A 15,644-nucleotide genomic window follows, 5' to 3' on the forward strand; every position below is an offset into this window, starting at 1 on the left:
TTTCACTTCCAATAATAAACTTGACAAATTGAGAGGGTGAATCTTCCTAATGTTGGCACAGGCAGCTATAAAAACTGGTGCGCTAATCCCTCTCCCTTCCATCCAAAACAAGGTTTTGCCTTTAGTAATACTTTAAATATCTTTCAGAAAATTTAGCTTTACCCAAGTCCATTAAAATCTAGATGTCCAAATCAGACTGAGCAGCATCATTATGCATCAAATTAGAACGATAGGACTAAGGGCCTCCTTTGCACCAGCAGGTACACGCCATGGTTCACATACCACACGCTGGTGTGCACTACATAGGGACTGTGCGGTGCCACGGTGATCCGACCAGAAGTGGAAGCAAGTACCTGCCAGCTCCTCCACCCCAAAAAATAAATAAACCACACACACACACCACTTAAAAGGAGGGTGGAGGAGGCAGACAAACAGAACTTCCCTTGCATGACAGTCGCTTCATAGCAGGCATAAACCTTAACAACAAACTTCTCGTATTTTCTCCTTTAAATCGGTTAAATAGAACATTGAAAGGGTTTTGTTGTAAGGTCCTGTTTGAGAAGAGCAAAAAAAAAAAAAAATCTAAGTACTGAACATTTTAGAAACTGTGTCCAATGATTACTTCATGCGTTATCTAAAGAAGAGCAAAATTAACCTTTATGTTGTGGAAATGAGGGGAGAAGATGGGTCCAAGTAGGTTGGCAAGAGAAAACGTGGCCAGGTTGACACCACCAAGTCAACAAAAAAGATGCATGTTGAAAGCTCACTATAGTATTTAGGAGTGGATTTCAGGTAGATCAATAGGTATTTTTCTGTACTTGTAGGCTCTTTAAAGATAGGTTCATATGTTTGCAGGTGGGGAAATTGTGCATGCTCCTGCAGGGAAACTCATTACACTTTAGCAGACACATGGGGTACCCTCTCATATCTCCACCCAACATGTGCACCAAACGCACGGCACTACAGCACCATGAGGCTCCAAGGTGGAGCGTCCCCCCCCCCAGTTTCTCATGGGTAGAGAAGCCCACTGAAACAAACGGGCTGCCCTACCTGCAATGTGCATCCAGAAATGCGCTTGCACTTGTCTGAATGGAGCCTAAGAGGGATTACACGTTGGGGAAATGTGCATGTATCACAGATACGTACTGCATATGCTTTTTTTTTTTTTTGCCCATAACTTAAAGGGTGGTTCAAACCACAATTTCTGCCTTTTTGATGTGTTCCAGTGTGTTTTTTCTTCATCTTAATTCAGGACATATGTGTTCCGGTGCGTTTTTGATGCCTTTTGCTGCGTTCAATACAGAAAGAAAAAAAAAAAAAAAGATATTTCGGCATGTTCTACTTTTGTTGACTGCACTGGTAAGAACTAGGTCCACCGGAATACATGGAAACCACTGTGCATGTATTTTTGATGCAAATTAAAAATGCAGTGGCAGGCATCTGGTGTGAATCAGCCCTTTTTCCACTTGCCGACTGTGCTATAGCCCAATGATGGCTACAACACAGCCGGACCGTTCCGGGAGGGCATCACATGATGTCCTCTCATGATCGCACCCGTCTGCTGCGTCGTGCTCGGCATTCCTTTTCTCATGCTGACAGCGTGAGAAGAGCTGTTAACCGGTTTGTGTAAAAAAAAAAAAAAAAAAAAAAAACATTTACACCAGGGGTAGATAACCTGGGCCCTCAGCTGTTGTGGAACTACATCTCCCATGAGGCATTGCAACGCTGGCAGTTACAATTACTCCCAGAGGCACGATGGAACTTGTAGTTCTGCAACAGCTGGAGGGCCCCAGGTTGCCTACCCCTGATCTACACTGATAATCAGGGCACCGATTATCAGTTCAGTGCCCACCAGTGCCGCTAAAAAGTTACCTTTTTTGTAAAGTATTAAAAAAAAAAAAAAACACACACACACACACACACACACACACACACACACTATGAAAATGTTTTTATTTTGTCTTTTTGCTAAAAATAAAAAATAAATAAATAAAAAATAAACCCAGTGATGATTAACCACTTCCCGCCCGGCCTATAGCAGAATGACGGCTGGGCAGTGGTTCAGTTATCCTGACTGGGCGTCATATGACATCATTCAGGATAACAGCCGCCGCATGCCCGTGGGGGCGAGCATCGCGGCGATCAGTGATGCGGTGTGTCAGTTTGACACTCTGACAGACGCAAGTAGAGGAGAGCCGATCGGTGGCTGTGTTGATTGTTTATCAGTGCAGCCCCCCTCGGATCCCGCCCAGGACCACCATCATGCCGCCCAGGGCCACCAGGTATGCCCCCCCTAGACCACCAAGGAAACGCAAATTTGTGCCAAGACAGCTGCCAATCAATGCCCAGGCAGCTGCCAGTGCCCACTCACAATGCCTACCACTGCCAGTGCCACCAGGGATGCCTATGAGTGCCGCATATCAGTGCCACCCATAAGTACCCATCTTTGCAGCCTTTCAGTGCCCATCAGCGTCGCCTATCAGTGCCCACCACCAGTGCCACCCATGAGTGCCCATCAGTGCTGCATATCAGTGCCACCCATCAGTGCCACCTTCCAGTGCCCATCCTCGGTGCCTGTCAGTGCCTGCTCATTGGTGCTGCCTTATCAGTGCCCATCAGTGAAGGAGAAAACTTACTTATTTACAACATTTTATAACAGAAACAAAAAAACGTATTTTTTTTTTCAAAATTCTCTTTTTTTTTTGTTTTTTTTCTTTTTTTTTTATTTGTTTAGCAAAAAATAAAAACCGTAGAGGTGATCAAATACCACCAAAAGAAACCTCTATTTGTGGGAACAAAATGATAAAAATTCTGTTTGGGTACAGTGTAGCATGACCGCGCAATTGTCATTTAAACAGCGACAGCGCAGAAAGCTGAAAATTGGCTTGGGCAGGAAGGTGTATAAGTGCCTGGTATTGAAGTGGTTAAATACCACCAAAACAAAGCTCCATTTGTGTGAAAAATAAATATAGAATTTCATATTTGTACACCGTTGCAAGTATATAAAGTGGGTGCAGCGCTATAAATACAAAGTGATTCAAGAAAAAGTGAACAATTATGAATAGTATTGTATAAACCATAAGTGTCCATCATGAATAAATCAAACAGTCCATCTTAACAGAGAAACACTAATAATCACCACGTGAGTGTATAGTGAACACAAAAGGTAAAAATAGTCCCCCGAATGATGGAAGCAGATCATGAATATTGGGCATAAAGATGGTTGATGCTATATAAGCTTTACAGGTCTGGTGGCAACCTTGCCAATCAGGAGAAAATCCAAAAATGGAAATAAAATTATATAGACAGTCTTGGTGACCCCTCGGGGTTTGATGCAACAGATAAAGATGTGCAGATACCACCACCCGTATGAAATGGAGGCTTACCAAACAGTTGGGACCCAAAACAGCGTATGCTGTATGAGTAAAAAAAGCTTAAAAGTTGCCCCCTGGCGGATGATGGGGAGATCCCAACGGTACACTGGAGTCCTAGGGATGCCTCAGCGGGATGTCTTTTCTGTGTAGAAGTTAGAGACGTCCATATAATCCATTGACTCATGCTCGTGCTCCCGAGTCTTCCTCCACTGGCGATCCTTCAATCCTTCATGAATAATTGATTTAGTCATGATGGACACTTATGGTTTATACAATACTATTCATAATTGTTCACTTTTTTCTTGAATCACTTTGTATTTATAGCGCTGCACCCACTTTATATACTTACAGTTTTCAGCAAAATCTCTATTTGCAGTGTCAGCGGCTTACATGTTTTAGATTAATACGTTTTAGAGTTAGCGCAAGGTATTTTTGTTTTTGTTTGTACACCGTTGCAAGACCGCGCAATTGTCATTGTAAGTGCGACAGTGCTGAAAGCTGGAAAATGGCCTGGACAGGAAAGAGGTAGAAGTGACCGGTAGGAAGTGCTCAAGCAATGCAGAAAATACTGTTAATTTTAACACAAGTCAGTTAAGCTGGCCATACATGGATCAAAATTCAGATGTTCAGCAGGAACCGGCTGAATTTTGTTCCATGCATGGGCTAGCTGGTAGTACATAAGTCAGTCTACCAGCGTACAATCAGCCTGTTGGGTTGTTCCCGAACGATCAGCGCTGCTGGCTATAGCCATTGAATACAATAGTGCTGCGGGAACAAAAAAAATAAAAATCAGATCAATTTTTTGTTCAACCCGCTGGTAAAAAAAAAAAAAAGTATGGCCAGCCTATCTTCACTGGACACTGGATATCATACGACACTGCAAAATGTTTTACACAGTAATAGATTAGTAGGTCTTATGTGTTTACTATGTAAAACAGATCAATTACAATTTCTCCACAAACTTTATCCTGTGAAGGTCTGTAGCTGACAGGACAAAGTTCAGCAAGATTAGATAAGACCAAGTAGTCATAAATGAATGTATGTTGGGATAGCAGGAGCAGACGTGTACAGTATGTGTATGCAAGGTAACGACAGCTCTATGGGGGACATTCAATGTAACACAAAGTAAAGACATGGCCATGTTCACAACAATCAATGGCTAGTACACAATGTACAAGTTCTTGGAAATTGGCTGCAGCACATGAATGCAGTGTAAGCACCTTACAAGGGATCAGGTTATGTATTAGTTACAGTAAAGTTATGCAGAGCACCAACTTTCCATGGCTATTCTTGAAATATTCTAATATACAGGTTTTTTTTTTGCATGCTATTGAAACCCAAACACTCCCACCCCCCCATCTAACCCATCTGGATTTTATATCCCCCCCCCCTTCATCTAGTGAAGCAGGATATACTTAAAGTTCCCCCATCCAGGTCCTTTACAGCTCCAGTTTCAAGGTGCAGGAGACCGCTAAATCCAGCATTGCAAACCCTCCCAAGACCTTCCAATAAACCAGAGGTCTCCAAACTATGGTCAGATACAAGATTTTTTTCCAGCCCACAGTCTTCACTTCCCCCACAGTCCTCACTCCTCCTCCTCCCCCCTCGTGCTCACTGGAGCGCTGAGCTGCGGGGCGGTGGGAGCAGCGGCTCACTGAAAAGCCGAGTTGGGCGGATCCCAACTTGATTGTTGCGATCTTGCCCGAGCCTGGACCGGCTCCAACGTCAGCCGACAGCGGGCTTCAGTCCACTGTCAGCTGAAAACGGATCACAGGAGTGCAGAACAAACTGCATTCCTGTGATCCACAGGTGAAGTACAGCCAAATGAGCCATCTTCCCACCTTGTTGCATCTCTAACATTGGCATGGAATCCGATTAACTTAACACATGATAACCACTGGAAAGGCATTTTAAAATGTAAAATACAAAATGATGGGTTTTTTTTGTATATGGAAGGTCTGTGCAAATTCTCCTATACTGACTCCTGATTATCCATAAGTAATACTTTGCCAAGCACTGGTTGCTATATGGTCAGATGGCATGGTTTGTAAAAGGCAATGGCTGGGAGAGTATTCTGCAATTTAGATTTGTAGTCAGAGTCATCACCTAGAAATGTCATAACTCTAAGAACCAAGACCTGAAGTGTGCCTTGGCCTAGCTGGTCAGTATACCTAAAAGAGGGCATACCCTGAATGAATGTGAAAATGTAAATGCAATAATGAAAGTATGGGGGGGGGGGGGGGGGGGGGGCGGGGAGACCCGTAAATGAGCCGATGAAGAAACTGATGGAGGAGGGATATATAGCACTCAGACTCCTTCTACAAATTCAAATGCTCCGATACCTAAAACCGATACCCTTGTGGTGCGATTTGAGCACATATAGAACAAATGAGCTCAAATCGCACTGCAGAAAATTGCATGCGATTTGAACAGGAATGTGGTGCGATTCCTGTCCGAATCGCATAGTTTCCCCCACCGCTCCAGTGTGAACCCAGGCTTGTCATAGTGACTTCAGTCTGCAAGCGATTTGGGCAGGAATTCCACTGTATTCCTGTTCAAATTGTGTGCGATTAAAGCCCACTTATTATTTTGTATGGGCTCGCATTGCACCGGAAAGGTTAAAAAAAAAAAAAAAAAAAAAAAAAAAAAAAAAAAAAAAAAGTTATCAGTGCAACCTTAGTTTATCTATTCATAGATGACTGCCGACTTTAAAATGCAACTGCGACTTGAGGGGTTGGGAATCCTAAATATGGGCATAAGATGGTCCAAACGTGAACGTGACTAACCATGCTCCACTTTTTTTTTTAAATATATAAAAGGGCGTCAAGTGAAGCCCCCACTCTACCTTCTATACAAGCGTCAAATCGTCATTATATGGGGTGAAAATATGGTAAATTACACGAACACACACACATACCTTACTTATACTTGTATTAGAAGGTGAATATTACACTGCACTAGAACAGATTCCCTATTATGGGCAACTTCATAAGCATTAGCTACTGGGGAAGTAAGTGACAGGAAATGCAGGAAACCATGCTTCCTGAGTAAATGTAAAGAGATTTTCTAATCATTACACAGCTATTAGCTAGCAGTTATTGAAATAAATCAATTATTTGGCAGCAGATGAAGGAGGTGAAACTCTGAAACGAGTTTAAAAGTGAAACAAGGTTTTTAAAAAAGACATACCGGTACCTTGCTATGGAACAAGAATGCAAATAAAAACATGATGCAGTCTGTCATTAATGTTAACAGAGCAGTGATGTTCTGAGAGCCCCCGTATGCATGTTCTGTTAAGCCTGCCTGTATATCTGTTTTTTTTTAATTATTAAAATAAATCAGAAAAAAAAAAAAAAAAAAAGAAAAGAAAATGTAATTGATTTTTATCTACCCTGCTGTGAATGGAGGAGAGATGGATAAATGACAGAATCTCTCATAATAGGAGATCTCTCTCTCTATAGGGTTCTCATGGTCGTTAAAGGGGTTGTAAAGGTTCATGTTTTTTCACCTTAATGCATCCTATGCATTAAGGTGAAAAAACACCTGTCAGTCACACTCCCCCCCCCCGTCTTACTTACCTGAACCCCTTCATTCAGTCGGCGGGGACGCACTGTCTCCCTCTCCGTATGGCTCCTGGCTCTTGATTGGATAGATTGATAGCAGCGCAGCCATTGGCTCCTGCTGCTGTTAATCAAATCCAATGACGTGGGCGGGGCCAAGCTGGCATTTAGCGGCTATGGACACGAATGCTGGACTCAGGAGAGCACCCGCAAGGTAACCGCCTCGGGCAAGCGCTTCTCCAAAGGGGTTATCAGATGTGGAGAGGAGCCGCCGTGGGACCCCAGAAGAGCAGGTTCGGGGCCACTCTGTGCAAAATGAGCTGCACAGTGGAGGTAAGTATGATATGTTTGTTATTTAAAAAAAATTTAAATACCCTTACAAATCACTAAACCACTTGCGTACCAGTCTGTAATACCCCTTCATTACCAGGCCATTTTTCTGTTTTCAGTGCTCTGATAGTTTGAACAATTACCATACTTCGTCATGTAACGACATACACAAATTAATTTTATATATATTTTTATTCTTTTTCAAAATTCTTTCAAAATTTATGGCGGCAGCAGCATATCTTGGGGCAGGGCAAATAAAAGCTGGCAAAGGAAATTGGTATTAACAAAGGAAGCTGGAAGAACAATTTGCAGTCAATTAGATTGATTGTCAACAAGTTAGTAACATGTTTGAATATATAAAGGGCATCTTAGAGAGTCAGAGTGTCTCAGAAGCACAGATGGGCAGAGGTTCACCTGTTTGTGAAAAGCTGCATCAAAAAGTTTCAAAATAAGGTTCCTCAACGTACAAAACTGCAAAGACTACTACAGTATATAATATCAAAAGATTCTGAGAACCTGGAGAAATCTCTGTGCAAGGGACAAAGCCAAAAATGCAATACTGAATTCCCATGATCTTTGGGCCCTCAGACGACACTGCATTAAAAACAGGCATGGTTCTGTGATGGACATCACTGCATGGGGTCAGGAAGACTTCCAAAAATCAGAACACAATTCGCCATGCCATCCAAAAATGCAAAATAAAGCTCCATCATGCAAATAAAAAGCCATATCTGAACACTATCCAGAAAATGTTGGTCTTCTCTGGGCCAAAGCTCTTTTAGGCTACATGTACCCTGGCCCCCCCCCAAACGTAACACAGCAAAAAAGTGGTACCACGTTTTTGCCGCAACCTGAACGAGATTGTTCTGCGTTCAGGAGGGGGATGTTTAACTGCTCCTAAACTCTGATAAAAGCCTATGTGTACATGGACACATAGGCTTTTATTGAGTGGAGTTCAGGGGCTTCGGCGCAAAAAAAAAAAAAAAAAAAAAAAAAAAAAAAAACCCCACAACACCACCACCCCAAAAGCACCTAAACTCACGTTTAGAAGCAGCAGTGTATACGAGGCCTTAAATGGTCTGTTGCAAAGTGGAAAACTGTTCTGAGGTCAGACAAATTGAAAATTTTACATTCGTTTTGGCAGCCAAGGGCGTCGTGTCCTCTAGACTACAGAGGAGAGGGAGCTTCTGAGTTGTTATCAGCACTCAGTTCAAAAGCCTGCATCTTCGATGGTATGGGGGACATTAGTGCACATGGAATGGGCAGCTTGTAACCCCTTTTGCCCCCTATTCCCAAGTTTTATTCTAGCTACAAAGTCACTTTAGGACCTACACACACTAAAGTGATTCATTGTGTGTGTGTGTGTGGGGGGGGGGGTTAACACGTTATGGCATGCTTTAAAGTGTGTGGCATTTAGGTATGTTATGGCATGCTTTAGGCTCCATTCACACCTAGGCAATTGGAATCATGGGCAGAATTGCCGCGGATCCAAATCGCAGCAAAACATGGGACGAGTTTGTGATGCCATTTCTTCTGAATGGCACCAAAATCACTGTGCGATTGCCACGATAAACCGTGCTGCAATCACGCCGACACTGTCGCTCAAAAGAAGCTCCTGCTCCCTTTTGAGTGACAAGCTTCGCGCGTTGCGATTGTAGCCTGATGTATCACTGCAATTGGGGTGCTATTAGCAACAGAATCGCAAACGCATGCCGTGATTTGGAATGACGGCAATTCAAAGCGCCTAGGTGTGAATGGAGCCATTAACTGTTTCATTTAGACCCCTTTTATACTGGAGGCATTTTTCAGGCGCTTGAGGGCTAAAAATAGCACCTGTAAAGTGCCTAAAAAATGCCTCCCCTGCGGCCCCAGTGTGAAAGCCTGAGTGCTTTCACACTGGGGCGCTACGCTGGCAGGACGTTAAAAACATTGAAGTCCTGCAAGCAGCATCTTTGGAGCACTTTAGGAGCGGTGTATACACCACTTCTAAAGCGCCCCTGCCCGTTAAAATAAATGGGCAGGGCCACCTCGGCAGCGGCGCTTTTAACCCTTTATTCGGCCGCTAGCGGGGGTTAAAAGTGCCCCGCTAGCGGCCAAAAAGCGCCTCTAAAACGACGGTATGGCACTGCTAAAACTAGCAGCGATTTACAGCTAACGCAGCCGCGCTGTCAGTGTGAAAGGGCTCTTTGGTAACTCATAACGAACATGTTACCTAAATACCACAAAAGTGGAAAAAATTTAAAAAAAAATACCCGCATGGTGCATGTGTGTTGTGATGCGCTGCATGCTTTATTGTGCTCTAGTATAAAATGGAAGGCACAGCAGGGGTATTGCCATGCATTGTGACTATGCGTGCGTTTTAGTGTGAACAGGCCCTTAAAAGTTTTTGTGTTAAAGTGAAAATTCAAAACACATTTTACAATCATAAATCCACGTATAGCTCAACCACCTACACACCATACAGAACAGACAGATCATCACTTAGAAAACGGACACAAAGCATCATTCAAGGTTAGCGTGATACACTTTATGCAAGCCAAAGGAATGCAGCATTTTGTGCTCTGCAGTGATCACTACAGGTACAAAGCTCACAGTGATAACAGCTTCTATGACACCACTGCAATTGTAGGCCCACAGACAGTAACAGACTCATGATATATTCCGAGTTACATCTGGGTTCAGGCATCTGGATATCTGAAAGAATTACATCTTCCTGTACAAATTAGTGTTTGTAAATGAAATCCCAGGGGGATCATAAAAAAAAAAAAAAAAAAAAAAAAAATTCTGCATCCAGAGTCAGGAGTACGCCTACATTTACAAGCCCCTAGCCATCAGTTGTGACCAAAAGTAATGTTCTGTACAGCTGCAGCTTCCTGTGCAGCCTTTTCTGCTGAGCAATGCATTGCAACACACAGGATCTGCAGGCACTACTGAAAATCACTTACAAATGAGAAGAACATTGATGAAGGAGTGTTACTGGAACCTGCACATTCACAGCATGGTCATTCCATGCTCCAATCATGAGCCGAAAGCAAACGTCATACACAAAGGATGCTCAAATATTCATCTAAAAAACAAGGTTACTCCTTAATGATGATCAGGGACATGAGACAAGGAGAGAAAACACCAAGTAACCGAAGAATATAAAACATGTAGATGCATTGTAGGTCTAGTCCATGTGAGGTTGGACAACAGCTATGGCAGTAGAAGTAGATAACATATACAGGGGGAGGGCGATTTACTAAAACCGGAGAGTGCAAAATCTGCTGCAGCTCTGCATAGAAACCAATCAGGTTTTAGCCCGTGTTTACACCGGTGCGACTTGTCATGTGATTTGACGGGTCCAAATCACACTCTACTGTCGGCAACAGAACTGTTTGAAAATTGGTGTGACGCTGATTTTGAGGTGTCAAACTGATTTGAAAAAAAAAAAAAAATTCCTCCACTATTATTGGCGATTCCAGGAGCGACTTGCATAGACATCTGTGCATGAAGTCGCACAGATGTCCACCTAGTCACACCTGAAGTCGCACTGACATGAAGCTTTGAAATTATGTGGTTTCAAGTGAAGTTAGACAATTTCAAAGTCAGATTTGGTGTGAACAGGGGCTTATTGTCAAAGCTTGGACCCCTTTCACACTGAGGTGCTTTTCAGGGGTTTTAGCGCTAAAAATAACACCTGAAAAGCGCCTCTCATGCCTCCCCAGTGTGGGAGCCCCACTGCTTTCACTCTGGGGCGGTGTAAAAAAAAAAAAAGTCCTGCAAGCAGCATCTTTGGGGCAGTTTGGGAGTGGTGTATACACCTTTTCCAAAACGCCCTGCCCATTGAAAAGAAAGGGCAGCGCTGCTGAAGTGCCTGCAAAGTGCTTTGGCAACGCCGCAACACGGGTGCTTTTAACCTTTGTTCGGCTGCTAGCAGGGGTTAAAAACTCCCCAATAGCGGCCAAAAAGAATCACTAAAACTAGTAGCGCTTTACTGCCAACGCACCCCGCCCCAGTGTGAAAGTAGTCTTAAAGTGGAAGTAAACCCTCCTATAGTTTTCAACCAAGGAAGCTGCCATCTTGGCCTCTGTTTAATCATCAACTGCCATGATGCTGAACATGTGATCAGTTATGACACCAGCCATTGGATGGTTTGACAGTTTGGTTGAGAGCACAACTAATGGGAGTGTTACATTCCCAGCATGTGCTGGAAATGTAACGTATTTTTGAAACTTAAATCTATGGGTTTACTTCCGCTTTAATTGAACAAGCTGGCGTTAGAAACCGATTGGCTACCACGCACAGCCGCACCATTATTTTCACCCTCCAGTTTTCGTAAATGAACCCCATAGTGCAGCTGATTGTTCGCACATTTTTTATGCAGCATCATATACCTAAACAGTATTTACACTGCGATTTATGTAGGTAGCACCGCCATGAAATCATAAGCTTTAGTTAGAAAAATGAATGACAGATATGAGGCTGTCAAAACAACAGCATGTCTCTATCGGAAATGACTATATTCCAGCTGAAGGCGTAGGTGTATAGAGACCGGAGGTGTAAGAAGTGGGAACAGTCTACCCTCTGAAAGGTATAGGAGGAAAGAAAAAAAATAGAAAAAGGAAGGAGGATGTAATCATCTGATGATGGTCACGGAAAGGCCAATTATGCCAAGGACAATTCCAGCACTGCTTGGGTCATTCAGGCTGGGTTCACACTAACGTGATACATTGCACTGCATTCCTGTGCAAAAATCACATGCGATTCTGTGTGGTGCAATTTGAGTCCATCATTTTGTATGGCTCAAATCGCACTGACTGCATCCAAACCAAATAAGCTGCAGGCACCTTTTTTTGCCGCACTGGAATCGGATTACATGTGTTTATTCCCATGTGATCCGATTCTAGCAAACGCACTGCATTCTGCTACCTGATTTTGGGGTGTCCTTAAGGTTTCATTGACACCCACAGCGGATGGCATGAACACAGTGCGATTGCTAAGCGGAAAGCACATCGGTTCCTGTGCGTTTTTCCGCATCACATCAGCGTGAACCAAGCCTCAAGCTAAATTCCAGGGATGGTCATTTTTTTGTTTCACTGGTAAAGCGTGCACATTCCATACCTGCGGAAGCAGAAAAACGCTTAGTAGCTACTACTACTACAGTGATCCTCCCTGTCTTTTGGGTTCCGTGCATTTTTCTCAATGAATACATAATGCAGGTTCTCTAATTGGAACATTCTGCAGTCCACAGAGTTGAATGGAATGTCACCCTGTGATATTTCAATAAAAGCTTAAAAAGAGAAAAAAATTAAAAAAATTGTAGGATATGTTGTAACATGGAATCACACCGCCCTACACAACACTCACCAGGGGGTGCTCTGTATACACAGCATAACCCGCTGCTTTGAATGGGCCTTGGCACATTACCAACAAACATGACCCCCTGCTGGCCGACTCCATTACAGCCAAGGAATACAGTGGCATCCTCTATCCAGCCCAGCCTGCTGACTGCATAGTGAATAAGGATGGGCTCGGGCGTGTTCGCACACCCCACGTGCAGAGCCCGCCAGGAAGTCGGCACGGCGCTGCGCTAATCACAGTCAGGGAGACATTTCCCGATCTCTGCAGCCGCGCATCGGGAAAATTTATTTTTTTTATTTATTTCAGGTACTTATATAGCGCCGTCAATTTACGCAGCGCTTTACATATACATTGTACATTCACATCAGTCCCTACCCTCAAGGAGCTTACAATCTAAGGTCCCTAACACACATTCATACATACTAGGGACTATTTAAACAGGATCTAATTAACCTACCTGCATGTCTTTGGAGTGTGGAAGGAAACCGGAGTACCCGGAGAAACCCACGCAGGCACAGGGAGAACATGCAAATTCCAGGCAGGTAGTGTCGTGGTCAGGATTTGAACCAGCGACCCTTCTTACTGCTAGGCGAGAGTGCTACCCACTACACCACTGTGCCGCCCATAAATGTCTTTTAGTGAAGGAGGAGTTCTCTGTCTGCTCACTCTGCTTTCTTCTCCTATCAGCAAGCCTACAAGTGGAAAACGTGATCGCTTCCCAGTCCTAGTCATTCCTTTGCCAATATATACAACAGGTGGATATTAAGTCAAAGGTAATTACTTAAAATTGCTTCGTAAAATGACACATTTAATTATTATATATGGTCACACTTTAAACAATTTATAAATACGTATTTAAATGAAGATAATTTTCCAGCAGATTTCAGAGACAATTCTTCCTCCATGCAGACATCTACAGCACACAATAGCAGAGACTGTCCATCTGACCTGCAATTCTCTCTAATCTCCAGGGAGATATTGGATTGTTATAGTGTACAAAGGGTCCTTGTTATACATGAGAAGTCACACGGCCCTGTCCTCATCCCTCCATGTGGAGACAACACACATCTGGTAGAAGGTGGCACACTCATTAATAAAGAGCCAGGGACTCGTGGGAAAGCCATGCTGGGCCAATAAAGCATTCTGAGTGCAATTCAAGGCGTCACTCCGCAAACTCCCTTCATGGATCCCTTTACAAATCATGTTCTCATCAACCATGAGCATTACAGCACTGACAAATCATATACACCATCATCCGCATGGAGGAATGACTGGCACAGCAAGCACCATCATCCGCATGAAGGAATGACTGGCACGCACCATCATCCGCATGGAGGAATGACTGGCACGCACCATCATCCGCATGGAGGAATGACTGGCACGCACCATCATCCGCATGGAGGAATGACTGGCACGCACCATCACCCGCATGGAGGAATGACTGGCACGCACCATCACCCGCATGGAGGAATTACTGGCACGCACCATCATCTGCATGGAGGAATGACTGGCACACCACCATCATCTGCATGGAGGAATGACTGGCACACCACCATCATCCGCATGAAGGAATGACTGGCACACCACCATCATCCGCATGGAGGAATGACTGGCACGCACCATCATCCGCATGGAGGAATGACTGGCACAGCAAGCACCATCATCCGCATGAAGGAATGACTGGCATGCACCATCATCCGCATGGAGGAATGACTGGCACGCACCATCATCCGCATGGAGGAATGACTGGCACACCACCATCACCCGCATGGAGGAATGACTGGCACACCACCATCACCCGCATGGAGGAATGACTGGCACACCACCATCACCCGCATGGAGGAATGACTGGCACACCACCATCACCCGCATGGAGGAATGACTGGCACACCACAATCACCCGCATGGAGGAATGACTGGCACACCACCATCACCCGCATGGAGGAATGACTGGCACACCACAATCACCCGCATGGAGGAATGACTGGCACACCACAATCACCCGCATGGAGGAATGACTGGCACACCACCATCACCCGCATGGAGGAATGACTGGCACACCACCATCACCCGCATGGAGGAATGACTGGCACACCACCATCACCCGCATGGAGGAATGACTGGCACACCACCATCACCCGCATGGAGGAATGACTGGCGCACACCATCACCCGCATGGAGGAATGACTGGCACATACCATCATCTGCATGGAGGAATGACTGGCACACACCATCATCTGCATGGAGGAATGACTGGCACATGGAGGATGTATATGATCTATTCTCTGTGTGGTACAATGACTGCAATGGGCCAGGCAGTGGTATTCCGGTGGAGATGTCCGGTGCCTGGCAACACATGCCCACACACACAGGCCCGGTGATGGAAGCCATGTATGGAGCAATGATTGGCAGATCTCAGCCTGCACCTCCCCGTCATGTACCTGACAGCTGCCCGTCCGGTGCCGCCGCTCTCCGGGTGGAGGATGGCTCTCGGCAATAGAGAGAACGCCCAGACGTCAGCTGTACGGCCTCCCCTCCGCCGTCCCCGTTACACGGCCAGCAACCATCAGAAGACGCCCCGGAGCCTACGCCCTTTCACCCCCGGATGGAGAAGCAGGGGAAGGAGATGGATTACTGGCACAGGGACACACGGTGTCGCCACTTCCGCCCTTATGGTAAAGACACGTACAGCCGCACCCACTTTGTACAAATCTTTATTGACAACGTGTGCCGTGCACACTGCGGGGATGTGACCCCCTCCCCCAGGGGGCGGAGTTGTGTGGAAATCATTGCGGATGATTTTGGCCCCTTTGTAGATGATTCCAGAGCCCGATGTGAGAGGGCCCGGAGGCACAGAACTGAGATATAGGGGAGGAACACCCCAAAGTTTGATGTAATGTCCCAAAAAAGAAAGCATGCAATAAACAATTTGAGATGTAAACAAAATTGGAGTAATAAAGTGTCATGTCATTTTACACGCCACAAAATAAACACATTTTCTCAGGCTTCTTGTAATGACAATAAAAGCAGGCCTCTA

At 44.7% G+C, this 15,644-nt stretch overlaps 1 protein-coding gene across 9 annotated transcripts in view; it reads right to left on the reverse strand.

Moving 5' to 3' along the window:
• The window catches only part of LOC141110891 (epsin-1-like), a 157,599-nt gene extending 142,331 nt beyond the window's left edge, over positions 1-15,268 (reverse strand). For 2 of the 9 annotated variants that reach the window (XM_073602645.1, XM_073602643.1), the window contains exon 1: positions 15,049-15,268. The gene's annotated coding sequence lies outside the window, so the exon portion shown is untranslated. The remainder of the gene's footprint in view (positions 1-15,048) is intronic. The other 7 variants (XM_073602644.1, XM_073602642.1, XM_073602651.1 and 4 more) reach the window with 5 other exon arrangements.
• Positions 15,269-15,644: the final 376 nt, after the last annotated feature.

This window comes from Aquarana catesbeiana, linkage group LG10 (genome assembly GCF_042186555.1).
Source record: "Aquarana catesbeiana isolate 2022-GZ linkage group LG10, ASM4218655v1, whole genome shotgun sequence".
Taxonomy (NCBI): domain Eukaryota; kingdom Metazoa; phylum Chordata; class Amphibia; order Anura; family Ranidae; genus Aquarana; species Aquarana catesbeiana.